This window comes from Varroa jacobsoni, unplaced genomic scaffold (assembly GCF_002532875.2).
Source record: "Varroa jacobsoni isolate VJ856 unplaced genomic scaffold, vjacob_1.0 scaffold_116, whole genome shotgun sequence".
Taxonomy (NCBI): Eukaryota; Metazoa; Arthropoda; class Arachnida; order Mesostigmata; family Varroidae; genus Varroa; species Varroa jacobsoni.
Genome location: NW_019213018.1, coordinates 83,212 through 97,024, shown reverse-complemented (window position 1 = coordinate 97,024; position 13,813 = coordinate 83,212). Strand labels below are relative to the sequence as shown.

The 13,813-nt window shown below is 40.6% G+C and overlaps 1 long non-coding RNA gene across 1 annotated transcript in view; it reads right to left on the bottom strand.

Moving 5' to 3' along the window:
* LOC111266464 (uncharacterized) overlaps nucleotides 1-13,813 on the bottom strand; it is a 57,052-nt gene that overhangs the window by 3,523 nt on the left and 39,716 nt on the right. The gene's annotated exons all lie outside the window — the stretch shown is intronic.

The following is a 13,813-nucleotide window of genomic DNA, read 5'->3' as shown; positions in this document are numbered from 1 at the left end:
AAATAGGTATGTTTAATTCCACTTGGGTAGTTGGCAAAACGAAGAACGAAAACTGAATTTGATTGCTTGCGGCATACAGGAAATCGAATGACTTGAATGGGCCGACTTCAGATCTGAGAAGCGCGATTAGTTAGTACAAATATTATCTAGATATCATTTGTAACACACTATGTCTTCAAAATCACTTATCGTATACAGGAATTTCAGCTGTGATCAGTAAACAATTTCTTCCTCTATCAGCCGGGTATCAGTGATTTTACGCTGTATTTGTTAACATTTGTGGATCCCAGCTATAAATATACCACTTTAGCGGTTTTTGGCAATTGCTTACCTGTAAGGCAACTGAGACTGGTCTAGGTCTCTTCTTTTCGTATATAAAGGTAGATAGCATTCGCTATTTGGTTAGCCACTTCGAAAGGGTTCACCGAAATTCAACCTAGGAACCTAATAGGAATAACGACTAATTTAAGGTGAGTGGCCCGCTCCCGAGAGAAAACCGACAAGCCGAGATCCTTCAGAGCCTCAAAGTGGAGCCTAGAATGGTATTTTGTTAAACTTTTCTTATGATTCATTACTTGTGTGTACTTAGCGCTATAAGGAAATCTAAACAAATTTCACTGATAACTAACATTTTGGCCGAATAAGTTGTAACTTGCAGCAAGTTTGCTGGACGTGTTTAGTCTAATTTCTTTAGAAATTATCATCTTTTATAATTCTTGGTACTCAAATGGAACGAGCTTAAGGCGATATAGCATTTACCCAATTGATCCAGCTTTTCCGCATAAGTGATTCCACGCTGTTCTTCTACAGTTTAAACAATACCTAAATAGGTAAAACTCTTTATACTGTTGTCCGGGCAAGCTTTGATTATTGCACTACCAATTTATTTGTATCGCTTTATGTAACCCGGCCGGAAAAATTAATTCTGCACAGAACAGGAAACAGCCCTACCTTTGTTGTCGCCGTACCCCGTCAACTCGTGTCGGCTGGGAATCGTATTCAGGTCGGCAGGCAGAAGCTCAACGATTCCAATTTCTCTGTAGAGGAAGTTGCCACTAGTCAAAATGTCCAAGCGAGCCGGCGTCTTATCAGATATGTTGAGAAGAGATAATTAGAGATGGACGTCCCGCAGGACCTGTTCGTTGGCCTGCCAAACTAAGTTCTTTTGCCAAGAATTGGACGCACGAGAAATTTTATATCAAGTGACGCCTCGTTGAGTTCGTTGAGAAATTCAACAAACCCAAACGTTTGTTGAATATTTCGTAACTCTGAAATTGGTATGGTAATAACTACACTAGGCATAGATTACGCATGTGTGGGAAAAAAAATAATTAGCGGGATTCATCTACGTATCGCGGCCTTTACAGCTACGTTTGCAGCGGTCATCGCAGTGATAGTCCAAGAGGAACATGACAGAGACAATAATAAGGCTCTCGAACTAAGCTGAAAGGATATTACTTTATTGCTGCTATAATTGTATAATAACGCTATTATCAGCAAAACGTTTGAAATATATCGCCATTTATGTTTCTAAGGGGTGCATTTGAATTCGGTACAAGAGGAAAAGGTCACAACAACAAAAGTAGTTACATTTAACCGAATGAAGTAGCATAAATCCCCTTAGTAGCTAGTGAAAATAGGTAGAAAGAAAATCGTGTTTCGCACTTGCTGCTTGAGGCACTGTGACAGCTTTTTTGCCCTATAAGAGCTTCTTTAGCTCTTCATTCCCTAGCAGTTCTTGTAGCTAGCTTTACTCTAGCAAAACTGCTGGTACGAGGACGAAGGACGCTGGCTTGTTGTCTGTCGTCCTATTCATTTTACGTAGCAATCATTGCGCTAATGCTATATCTACGTTGGGTACATTATTTCGTGCTCGCATCGTGAGTGACATGGCAAACTAGCTAGAGTACGAAATGGAATAAGTCTTCCTATGCGCATCTATAGCATATGCATCAATAAAGCAGGTATCAAATAAGGCAGCCGCTTTTTTGCAGGCTTTTGTTAAATGCTAGTACGAAATAACGTGAAACAATAGGCGAATACTGAACCCGACAGAAAGACGGATTCATTTAGACCAATTTTCCAGATTTCAGCGTTGTTCTAGCTTAGAGTTTCAGCCTCGCGCTGACTTACAAATAACGTGTATTTGTTTTGCCAAGAAAAGGCTTGATATAGAGAAACGGAAACAAACTAGACACTCTGTGCTGTCGGGACATTTGGTGATTGACACTCCTGTATCTATAGCGCTCAAACGAGTTTTGGGACGTTTATATATCAATTGTGCCGTCGAATTGTTTAAAAACGTGGAGCATCAGTAGGTCCACGTAGCAGAGTCATGGTCAATGTTTGATCTTTCATAATGCGTAAGTGAGTAAATTCGAATAACGTTAATATAATGATTCGTGAAATGACGTCAATTTTACGGTTTGTAGAATTTAGAATTGTAGTAGTGTATCTGCTCGCCCATTTCCAAATATACACTCAATGTTGTACCAGCGTAAGCTTCTGCTGGGACGTGTTACACACTGTTGAACGTTCTTCAGTTGGATAGAATGCCCACTACAACAAGAAATCATTGATTTGAATAACAAGCTACCAACCTTTGGATTTTACACAACGTTGGAGTAGGTAGACATCAATGTTAAGCATCGATTTTTCCCTTTCTATGAAGATCACCCACAATTCACTATCTTTGACACGAGCTTTGGCTGACGATTTGCGCCGATACAGGTTATGAAAGCTATTACAGCCGGCGTTGGCAATATATCATTCGGCTGGCGCTCGCGATTTGGTGCCTCTGTCCGAAGCGATTTCTACTTCATGTAACAGTAAGCAATGGCAATGATCGCTTCGCGGCTAGCAGCACGTTTTGTACTGCTTTCGTTGTGCTATTTGGCCGAAATTTCCCGTTGGCCACTCGTTTTTTTTAGTTTACCCGCTGGTAACGCGACTCAAACGCGTTTGAGTCGCGCATTAAGTACGGACCATCGACAGTTAAGCATTGCAGCTAATTATTATTATTACCAGTACTACTCACGTTGTTACTTATTGCTTCATCTACTTCTGAATGATTAGAACGATCGTTACGCTTTGTGAGCCTACGAGCATGAGAACAGGTCGGCCGGTGGCTTGCTAAATTTAGTCCTCAGTTAGGTCGGCTGGCCACCTGGAACTAAGAATCATTTAACGGTCCTATAATACAGCATAGTGAACACAAGATATATTCGCCAGCTGTGTTTTGTATGAGGTTAATTCATCGTGATACAATTGTACTTCACTGGTGGCTAACAGCGGCTGGGGGGGGGACGGGAAGATCTTCTAAGACTTCAGCAGAAGTCAACGGTTAGCATTAGTTCATATTTGTCCCACCACCGAACAGGATCGTAATCATTTCTATGCAACAATAAGAAGTACAGTAGGCCATTCGAACTTCGAATTACGTACGCATCGCAGGATTATCTCGGACATCAAAAACCAGCTATAAGGTTCTCACAGTCAATTAAATCAATATAATTACAGCTTAAACTAGCAACCTCAATGGTCTACCTGTTTTTCATTCAAATATATTGTTAGTTCGGTCCATCCAGACCTCGAATGGTGATTAGTGAAATTTTCTGCGATCATTTGAAAGTTAAGTTCGTCATGCAAAAGTTCAATTTAAGTTCAGTCCTCGCTTGCTCACAGTCGAGACAAACTGTGCTTAATAAAATCATCCAATTTCTAGGTGGATCATTCTTTCGTTCGCGATAGCTAACAAAGTAACCGTGAATTCTGTGAAAAGCGCGAAATTGATATATCGAACATTATATGTGATACGTAATTTACGTTGATATCGACACATTTCCATAACCTTTGCATAAATGTCGGCGGACATCGGCGGTATCGTTGGCTATCGAAGAAATCAAAGGTCATGGAATATTGCCCCGGTGCGGGACCTCTGTATACGGTCTCTATATATCTCTGTACGGATGTGTCAAAGGAGACGCATGTCAGAAATATATATGTGACATAAACAAAGTTTATGGCTTATGCTAGGCCATTATTGTTGCAACTTATTATTTACAATTGACTAATATCGCTTGGCTCAATTATTTACCTATGAAAACATGCTACAAAGCTCAATAATATAGTTATAGAACCAGTAATTCTACAAATACGCTTCTTTAAGGCGTCTGGCGAGACAATGGTACAATTCTAAATTTAAGTTTATTTCCAGGCTCTATTAGACTTCATCGAAGCCAATGAGATGGCGAAGGAGTGATATCCGCACCCTGTGGGTCTGCAGAGGGGCAGTTACACTTCTAGTCTGCGAATAATCAAGAATTTTTTAACTGGACACTTGAAAACTTTTTGCCTATAGTTTGAGGTATGTCAGCTAATTAAATTACCCGAATATAAACGCCGATACTATAGCGACTTCTTGCACAGCCAGTAGTAGTAGTGTGAGAAGGGTAAATGATTTAAGCAAAAGGCAAGCACTCAAATAGACTACGTTTTTTTTCCATTTTCTAAGACTAATTTACCTCAATAAATGGTAGATTGATGAGCAAGAAGGAAAATTGACACACTGAGACATTTGCATACTTATGTCACATGTTAAACTCTAGACAAGTCGTTTCTATGGATGACTGCTAATATCAATATTGTTAAAGCATGTCATTTATTTCTTGGTAGATGAGTTAGTCCGTTTGCCCAACGTAAATGTTATAGTTCGCGATGGATTACAGGGAAAAGATAGGCACCTATTTGCATTAAGGTGTTCCACGGTGCTGCGTACCATATTGTCCAGGTCTGATGCCCGGCTCAAAACTGACCGGTAGGATCAAGGATTGTTGACGCAGAATAGAGGGGCTGAAAAAATTTCTCCAGGCAAGTCGAGTTCCGTCGCGAGTAACTATCACTGACTGGCATCGTCAAAAACTTATAGCCATTGCCAACCGGTTCTTATCTCAGAGGAGCCGCATAAATTATAGCGACCCTCATTAATTAAGTACTTCAAAGGTGAACTAGCTATATTTGAGATATTATAGAATAGTTCGATTGATTAGGGAAACATTTCCCGCGGGATTATAACATGTTCACTATAAGCCCTAGTCGTCATCTTTGGCGATAAGATGAGACCACCTTAATGCCACGATGCGGCTCCCGTGCCTGAATATGTCCAGCCTAGAGCTAATGTCCTCGTTAAGTCACACAATTTTAACCTGACAGGTCATTGTTGAAGGCTTCCAAAAGGGCTAAAATCAATTTGAAGTTTGCGCCTACGTTCAAACCTAACCATTATTATAATCCTATTCTAAGCCACTTCAAGCTGCGGTGTGCATAGTCTACAGCTATACGTTTTAGTGCATAAAAACGTTTTGGAAGTATCTTGCCTTTAATAGAGAACTAAGGGTAGTGGATGCAAGGCCGAAAGGGATGCTGTGTGTCCTAACACATACTTGAAATCATCAAAGAAATCGCCTCTTTCTTGTCGCTTCGCATGTAGCCAATAGAACATGGACTTTTACCACAATGCAGAATAACTTGAGCAAAGAAAAATTTACACATGTAAAGACGCCGAAGTAAACGTTTATAGAAATTATCTAGACAAATAAGACTTTTGCGTATTGAAAAAAAGAGTAAAAAACGTTTTTGAAAACTGGAGTTCACTTAACCATCTGTTTCGAGACATGTATTTGACAACTGACGCATCATTGTATGTCAAATGGCTGACGACTAATCCTTAGGGAGATGTTAGTTTCGTAACGTAGGCGCATAGACGGATCCCATGTGCGTTTTGCGCCCAGAGAAATCATAAGCCTATATTTGTTTCTAACACGTTGATCGATCCTCTTTCTAACCGGGACCTTTGTTTACACATGTCAACCTATGGTTACCTTTGTTTCGTCAGCAGCATTCGTGAGACGTAGTAAATCAAAAAGCAAAGCATCAATTGAACATTAGAATAGACGCAGTATCGTTTTATCCTCGGCTATCAACTACTGGTGCATTGAATTAGCAGTTCATTGACATTAGCTTGACTCTGCCCAGTTTCTCGCCTTTGTTCCGTTACTCAATTGGACGAAGATGTATTGCTAACTATTAGAAAACAAAGCGTTCTTTGTTCTATCTAAAACAATGTTACCGAATGTTAAACTCGAGACTTTTATTTATTTATTTGCTAATTTCAGCAGACGACAAGCTACGGTACAAAACAGCCTAGCCCTTTCGCCTGCTAATTGGACTAACCTAAAAATTGACTTCATTATAATCTCTGCCATTGTGAGGGGTGGGTAGCTGCCTCTCATCACCCCTACGTTGTGAACAGCTGCCAATGTGATTGCCGATTTGGATTAGAAGAAGCAAATCATAGCAGCTCACTATGAAGCCGATATTAGTTAGATCATTCAAGTACATACAAAATAGACTGGCTTACATGAGCGTCCATCTTTTAAGCCGAGATCAATCGATACCATAGATTAGATAACAGGGCATTGTGGTTTTTATCGGACCTGGTAAAGATCCTTAATTCCAGCGTTAGAAGAGATAGATTCATCAGCTGGACACATACCCGTCGTTTATGCGGAACGATACAGATCGTATTCGCGACGATTTGTCGCGTTTCAACCGGATATTTAGCATTGAAACTATCTGTTACGTGAAAACGAAAATAGCCTTTGATGGGGGAATATTGCACTAGCCAAATTCGAGCCATTTGGTTTTATAGAAAACTGATATGAAGGATCCGATTGAAAGTATCAGATATACCACCTTAGCTACAACGTGCCCCCCTAAGATTAACTTTGCTCCTCAAATATTTACTTGTCCAAGTTCTGCCTCTATATAGTATTATCAGTTGATGTAATATCTGAATGAACACAAGACCCACTAGACACTATTCGCCAAAGCTTTCCTAAATTTAGATGTTGATATTATTTGTATTTATCCTCCTTTTACAAAGAAAGCTCGGATGAAGGAGTTGCCAGTGGCTATGTTATAGAATCTCTGTAGACTATGTTGAAACACTGTTTTATAGATACAGTCGTATACCAACACAAAGCTTTACAACCGACTGAGCCGCGTACGCTTAAATAGATATGAGGAGCATGAGCTCTCTGTCGTCGCCATTTGACATAAGAATAAAGATCGCAATGCAAAATTCGATTGAGCTGTCAATATCAATACAATGGGTATAATGAAGAAAGGATACAACGGAGAAAGGGGAATGCATCTTTATGGGTGCGGGCTGGAAAACGCTACGCTTGATACTCTAAAGGTGGATTACCAATATTGACTATTCAGCCAGGCCACTAATCAGGCAGATACAATTGATTAAAACTCCTACGAACCCATATTTGCATAAGTTATGATTATTTCAACTTCGACTGTGATTTGAACAGTGTAAGATATCAGCGCTTATTTCATAATCTGTGGAAAATCCCGTTAGATGTATGCCAACACCTGCCTATTAAGGCTAGGACCCATAACAGACGTTATAGAGCTCTTGCACAAACCGGGATTGTAACAACGGAAAAAAAACGCGAACTAGTTATGTGAAGGAAGCATGTTTGCCTGGCAGACTCCGTGCAGATTCTTTATCCGGTGAATTACATTTTAGGCTTGAAGTGTATGTGCCTGGGTCTTTCTGGCGCACTTATCCTCTTTATGAGGCGTTGTAGTCCTTTAACTATCATTCAGTAGGTATTCTGAGCAATGGTCGAGCTTCGCGAGCCAAGTTGACTCATCCTAACTGTTGACACCCATTGCGTAGTTAGCTCATTACTTGAGTTGAGGTTCTAAGAAAATAAATGTTATTCTATGATTGATAAAAGTAACATATATATGAATTAAATAATATGAAATATCATTTTTTGTGTTCTTTGATTTTCTAAGCAAAAAGGAAATGCCCCCATTTTCCCAGGAACGTTTTCGAATATTAATCGCTATTCATCATCCATTTTCATATATTCGGTCTTAAATATGTGGGTCATTTACATTAACATTAGATAAACTCAAAATACATCCTCTAACAGGGCAAAATAATTCTTGAATGTGCGCCTAAGGGCAAAGTCTCGCCAAAATTTCTAAATACATCCACATCCGCATTCCATATATATTCAGACATTCTACTCGTATGACTCACACTTATCAGTCATAGAGCAGGATTCATTCCTGTTTCGGCCTTATTTACCAGCAGGTATTGTGTATGTGACTCTCAAACTAATCATCGGCTCGACCGGAGTCGAACTCAAGGTTGTGTCCAGCGATCGTGGCTAGAGTTCGTCGCATTTCTTCTTTATAGACGACTGATACTAATCTATTTTTATAACTTCTTGTTAAATTTTTGTGTAGCGTTAGGAAACCGTACACGACGTCATGATTCGTTTCTTTCTGGCGTAGCGTTTCCGTATTCAAAACAGATGTTAGAATATGCTCACTTCTCTAACCACTTCGTCATTGTAAGCCCATGGCTCTGTTCCATATCTTTTTCGTTCATTCGTCCACTGATCTGTTTTTCTTGCTACCTCTGCTTTTCGCACTTTCTCTAGAAGAACGGAGATTTTTGCTTCGTGTAGTGGACATTCCGATCTAATACGAGCATGTTTCCACTTAAAACTTCACATGAAGATCGTTCTATAAGAGATTCTTTCAGCTGTCCGCTGCACTTGTTCTCCTGGGGGAAATATTCAAAGTTTTCTCCCTCGACATTTTTTCGTTTTTTCTCCCCGAATCAGCTAGCTCCACCATCTGTGTGCTCGCTGTTCCGGACCCCTAACGTCGCTGGCAGGTTCTGATAGTCCACAGTTGGGAGATTTTTTTCTCCGCTCGATCTTTGGAAAGCCTTTTCTACTGATAATAGAGAATAAACAGGATATTGTTCGGCCAGTAGGCCAAGCGATGTTTAGCCCAGCAGGAGAAATACCATTGAGTACCGGTTTAACGTGCATTCAACACCCTGGATCGCCCCAAGTCCTTTTAACAATGAACGTAGGGATGTTTCCTCGTCCGGCGTAACCTCTTCGCTCGACGATCATGCGTTCATATTTCTTTCGATGAAGTAAAATCTGATGACCGTCATCTACTCGAGTATACACGATAGTGCTGTTCGCAATCAAGGGAACGTCTGTGATGATGTTAACTGTGATGGTTAAAAAGCCTTACCTTTGCAGGCATTTCTGAAGGCAGAGAAGCCAGACAGCTAGTACACGCACAGATTTTTCACCGATAGAACCCATGCTCGGCCTAGAATCTATTTCTAGCCATTTTTCTGCCAACCTAGCACTCGCAAAGAAACGTAAGGAAAAGACATTTAGCAGAGTATTCGACGAAAATAAAGGGCCTTCGAGATGAACGTTTATGGAATCTTTATAGAGCAGATTTTCCTGCTTTATTAGAACTTCGTCAATTACACAGATTTTCGGCGATTTGCGTTGGTATACACATACGTGTTTTGGATGATCGACTCACGAAGTGAGTACAGACAATGTTAGCCTATAGCACTTAACAATGCTTTATGTCAAAACATTTAAAATTGCTAATCATTTCGAATAGTGATCTCAATTTTTATTGGCCTACATCACAAAAATATGAAAGGCTCTATCTTTATGAATAATTATTGTTCAGTGCACGTGTGCATGTACACTATTAAGTCTGACTTAAAACACATACTTGATTCACAAACTTTGGTGCGGCAACTAACTAATGCCACTGCATTCTGGTCGAAAAAAAAACTAACATTATGTGCTTCTAAATAAACAGAATAATAGTGCTGCATGCGCTTAAAGAAAGAGGCAAACGAGATGATTAGTTTAGCAGATTCTAAAGAGCACCCTCTTATCTGAAACGAGAAGAGGAAATTGAGATCGGGGTTTGTCCTAGCAGTTTATGGAAGAACATCTGAAATTTTAAGCACTTAGAAAAATTAAGTTTTTTTCGAAGCAGGTCTTGAGATCGTAGCGACCTATAATAGAAATCAGTGGTGCGGAATATGAGCGACTCCGAGAACGTAGTGGAATAAATCGGAACGTGAGAGTGTTCTAACGACAAGAGATTATCGTCTAATGACTGGGAAGTGACCACAACCTCCTTCGTGCCGAAAGCAAGATAAATAAAAACAAGTAAGAGATAAAAATAAAAGCATAAACATTGGCTAAGCTGACACAGAAAAGCACGGCAAAATGTCACCAAGGGTATAATTGCAAGACTTAGATCTATTTTTAGTTTCACAGCTATAGCCAGTTCCCCAAGTCACGACACACTAAGAATAAAGGCAGTAAAGAAGAGCGAATGTGCGTTAATAAAGGATTTCAAACGAAAGGAAAGCTTGGGTTTCCCGTGAGTGAACTATCGATGTACGTGTTTACCCACGTATAGTTTCTGGAAGGGCTTACCGTACAGTTTATCTAGCCACAAACAAATAATCCATATAAAATATTTCTGTTGTTTAGTCTTTCGTTGCACAAAGCAGCGGTATAGGTAATATTGAGAGTATACCTAGAGAAGCAGGCAATATTATGGATAACCTTAAAGCTTCCCCCTATAAGGCAGACTACGAAATGTGTGTGATATGACATTGTTTATTTGGCTCGATACCAGTTGCTGTACATTGATATGCTGTACGCATATATGGCAGGCAGGAAATCTATTTGAAACGAGGATTCCCTCTAGGAACCCTAAAAAGGGGAAGTTCAGCTATAAAGGTCGTCGCCCATCAACGCTGGTGCAGTTAGTAATGGTTTGTTGGGAACAGATTTTCGCATGTGATATCCATAGCATCAAGGACGTCGTCTTTTTGCCGTCATTTATACCGTACCGTTGGGCCTATTTCATTAGGTTTAACCATAACCATCGAGGATGTCACTTGCGTAATGTTAGCAGTTGGTCTGACCATGCCAACAATTTAGCTTATTGTTTCTAACCGTTAGATGATCGCCAAAATAATCTATTTAGTTTTGAAGTTAGAGTTGTAAGTGAACACATAAGTTATAGCCAGAAAAACCCTATATAAATGGAACGTAGTTAGGTTTGCCGTACAATATAAGTTACGGTAGTTATAGCTGATGTTAATTTGCGATATACAAGATCACCATTAATAGTCGGTTATAGTCGGCTGCATATGGCGCTCTGAGCTACATTTTCGCTTCAGCGAAGAAACTGAGAAATGGTTAGTTAGCCGGTTTAATCTGTCCTTCTTGGGATATCGGTCCTTGCAAGGCCTATTATTACATTTTCGTGTCATTTGGCCGTCAAAGCCATAAATGAGGTCGACGGTGTTGCGAACTCGCAGTGCCGTTACTAATTGCTGGCTCCGTGTGTACAAAGCACAGACCCAAATACCAACGAGTTCTGTTATTTTTTGTTGCTTGTCGATACTTTCTTGTGTAAGCTGTTTACTGTCAAACGCACGATCCTGCCAGGAAGATTGTAATCTCATTGGATTGGATCTGATATAACCTTTTTACTAGAAAGTAAGCCAATGAATAACGCACGTAAACAGAATAAACGGAAAATACGATGTATACATTGGTCATGAATGAAATCGTTTAGTTAACTCCGTTCCTTAGACGGCAATAGTAGGGACGACAAGATATGCGCTATTCGACAAGTAGGATTAAACTAGCATCGTTACATACATGTCAAGTAAGGCAGTTACGAGAAATACTTTTATAAAGCTTCTAGTTTTTCGAGAGTAGCATTCAGCGCAGGTAGGTTTGTGTTCATTAACTCAACTGCCAAACCTTAAACCTATAGTAAACACTATAGTACATTTTATACGCTTAGCAAGAACCTTTTCGACCTGACAATCGCATGAGAATAATTGCCGCTGAGCAAACTAAGACCAGCTTTGAATCAGTAATTTTAAATCTGACCCAGTCAAAAAAACTACAATAAAATTGAATGATTATCATTTTTACGACGAACCAATTTATAGCTCTAGGCTGACGTTGCGTTAACAAACCTACAAATGTGATGATAGTTCGGTGCCGAACCACTCATTGTTTGTTTCATCAATTTCCTTTGCGGTATCAAGCGGATACCGAATGCACGACCTATAACATAAATACTGGTACTTATATGTCAAAGCTTGATGCATGTACAGCTAAGACGTCACATGTACGACATGGGACATCAAACGTACGCCTTGCTACGCGTGTATATAGCACACTAAGCCGGGCGCGATGTTTTGCTATTATTATTATTGACATCACTTCGCAAACGGTAGTCAGATTCCGAATCACGGCTCTTATCGAAAAAGTATTAATATAAACACTATTTTGGCAAAGAGATGCTGAAACCATCTGGCCAAGCAATGGCTGGCTGCTTCTTATAGTGACCTTTTTCCTACGTCCTTCCGACAACCAACCCCTTTAACCGTGGCTGGCTGTAGCGTTGACTCAATTGGCTATATTGAACAAACTCTTTTGTTCTCTCGTTTCTGTCTTCAGCACTTTCGCACAGCAGTCTGTCGCTTAACCCATTTTAAACAATGGATCTTTGCACTGCAATAAAAATAGTAAGTACAACAACAGCAGCAGCAGCAGCAGCAGCAAAAACGTCTCCTGCAGGATCAGGACTAAGGCAGACAATCACTTCGTTTTGTTTGCCCTATACTCTCTTCAACATCGTTCATGTTTGTCCTGCAGTTTGACAACGGCAATCCCCACCACTGAACGGCTTTTTTTCATCGACTTCTTCTTCTGAAAGTCTGGCATAACGAGGGCCGCTGTCGATGGCACTAGTCGGAAACGCGATAGACCAATTCGACATTAGACTGAACTTCCTGCAACTTAACCGATTCGCAACACGCATTACAAGGCATGCCGATATCGGTCGGTTCGCCGGCCGGCCTATGACTGGCTGGCCAGGGCCTAGGCTGCCCACCATTTGATCTACTATGCGAAAAGTACATAGCCCTTTCGCTTGTTGCCTTTTTGCTTGTGTCTTATGTGTATCTTGGCGTGTCCTTGTTCCAGCAAATGTTGTGGTTGTTGTCATACAAGAGGATCGAGGTTGAGCGCTGAAAGAAAGCTCCTACAAGAGTAGCAAGGGTAAGGAACAGGAGCTATTGGACATCATCCCGTAGCTGGTACGTTTGTCATCATTCTTGTCAACAGATGGCGATACTTTGAGCATGGAAGCCTGCAGAGTCAGGTGCTTGGTCCTTTGCTAGATGCCAGCCTGGCTAACCTGCTAACTAGATATTTGTCGGTACAGGAGCGTCACCGGACCGCGCTGCCGCGGCGTAGCCTAACAGAAAACAGCTGCTGTCAGCAAAGACAGGCGATTATCCGGAGATCGAAGCGCCTGTAAGTGACAAGCTCATGTATAAAGCAGTAAAAGGACTGCGAGCTGTACTCGATCGGCCTCTTCTATTTCACAGCGTTGTTGCTATGCGTTTGCTGAAAGAAGTGATGAAGAAGGGGGGGGGGGGGGAATGAGCGAGGGACCGAGGGGCGTATGTTCATACGCGCATTTTCTTTCTCTTTGAGTTGCTCATTGTGGGTGCAATGAGCTGCATCTACGATTTAGTAGAGATGCGGATACTATGTGCAATAGGCGTAGATTTCCACAACATCTTAAGGGGCTAACAGTGTTTATATAAAAGAGGCTTTATGTAAATGCCACATATATACATAATGATGTGGTTGGCTAACATGAGGGAAAGGTGCGCCTTTCTTAAACGCACCCGGTACTAACTTTCTGGAACTATCTTTAGGTGATGCGAATGACTGAGCACTATCAGAGATATGCCTTTGATACTGGATTTTATTTTGAATGAGAACCTTGTCCTTTGAAGATAATGGATAATTTAGATCTGCAATAACAACCC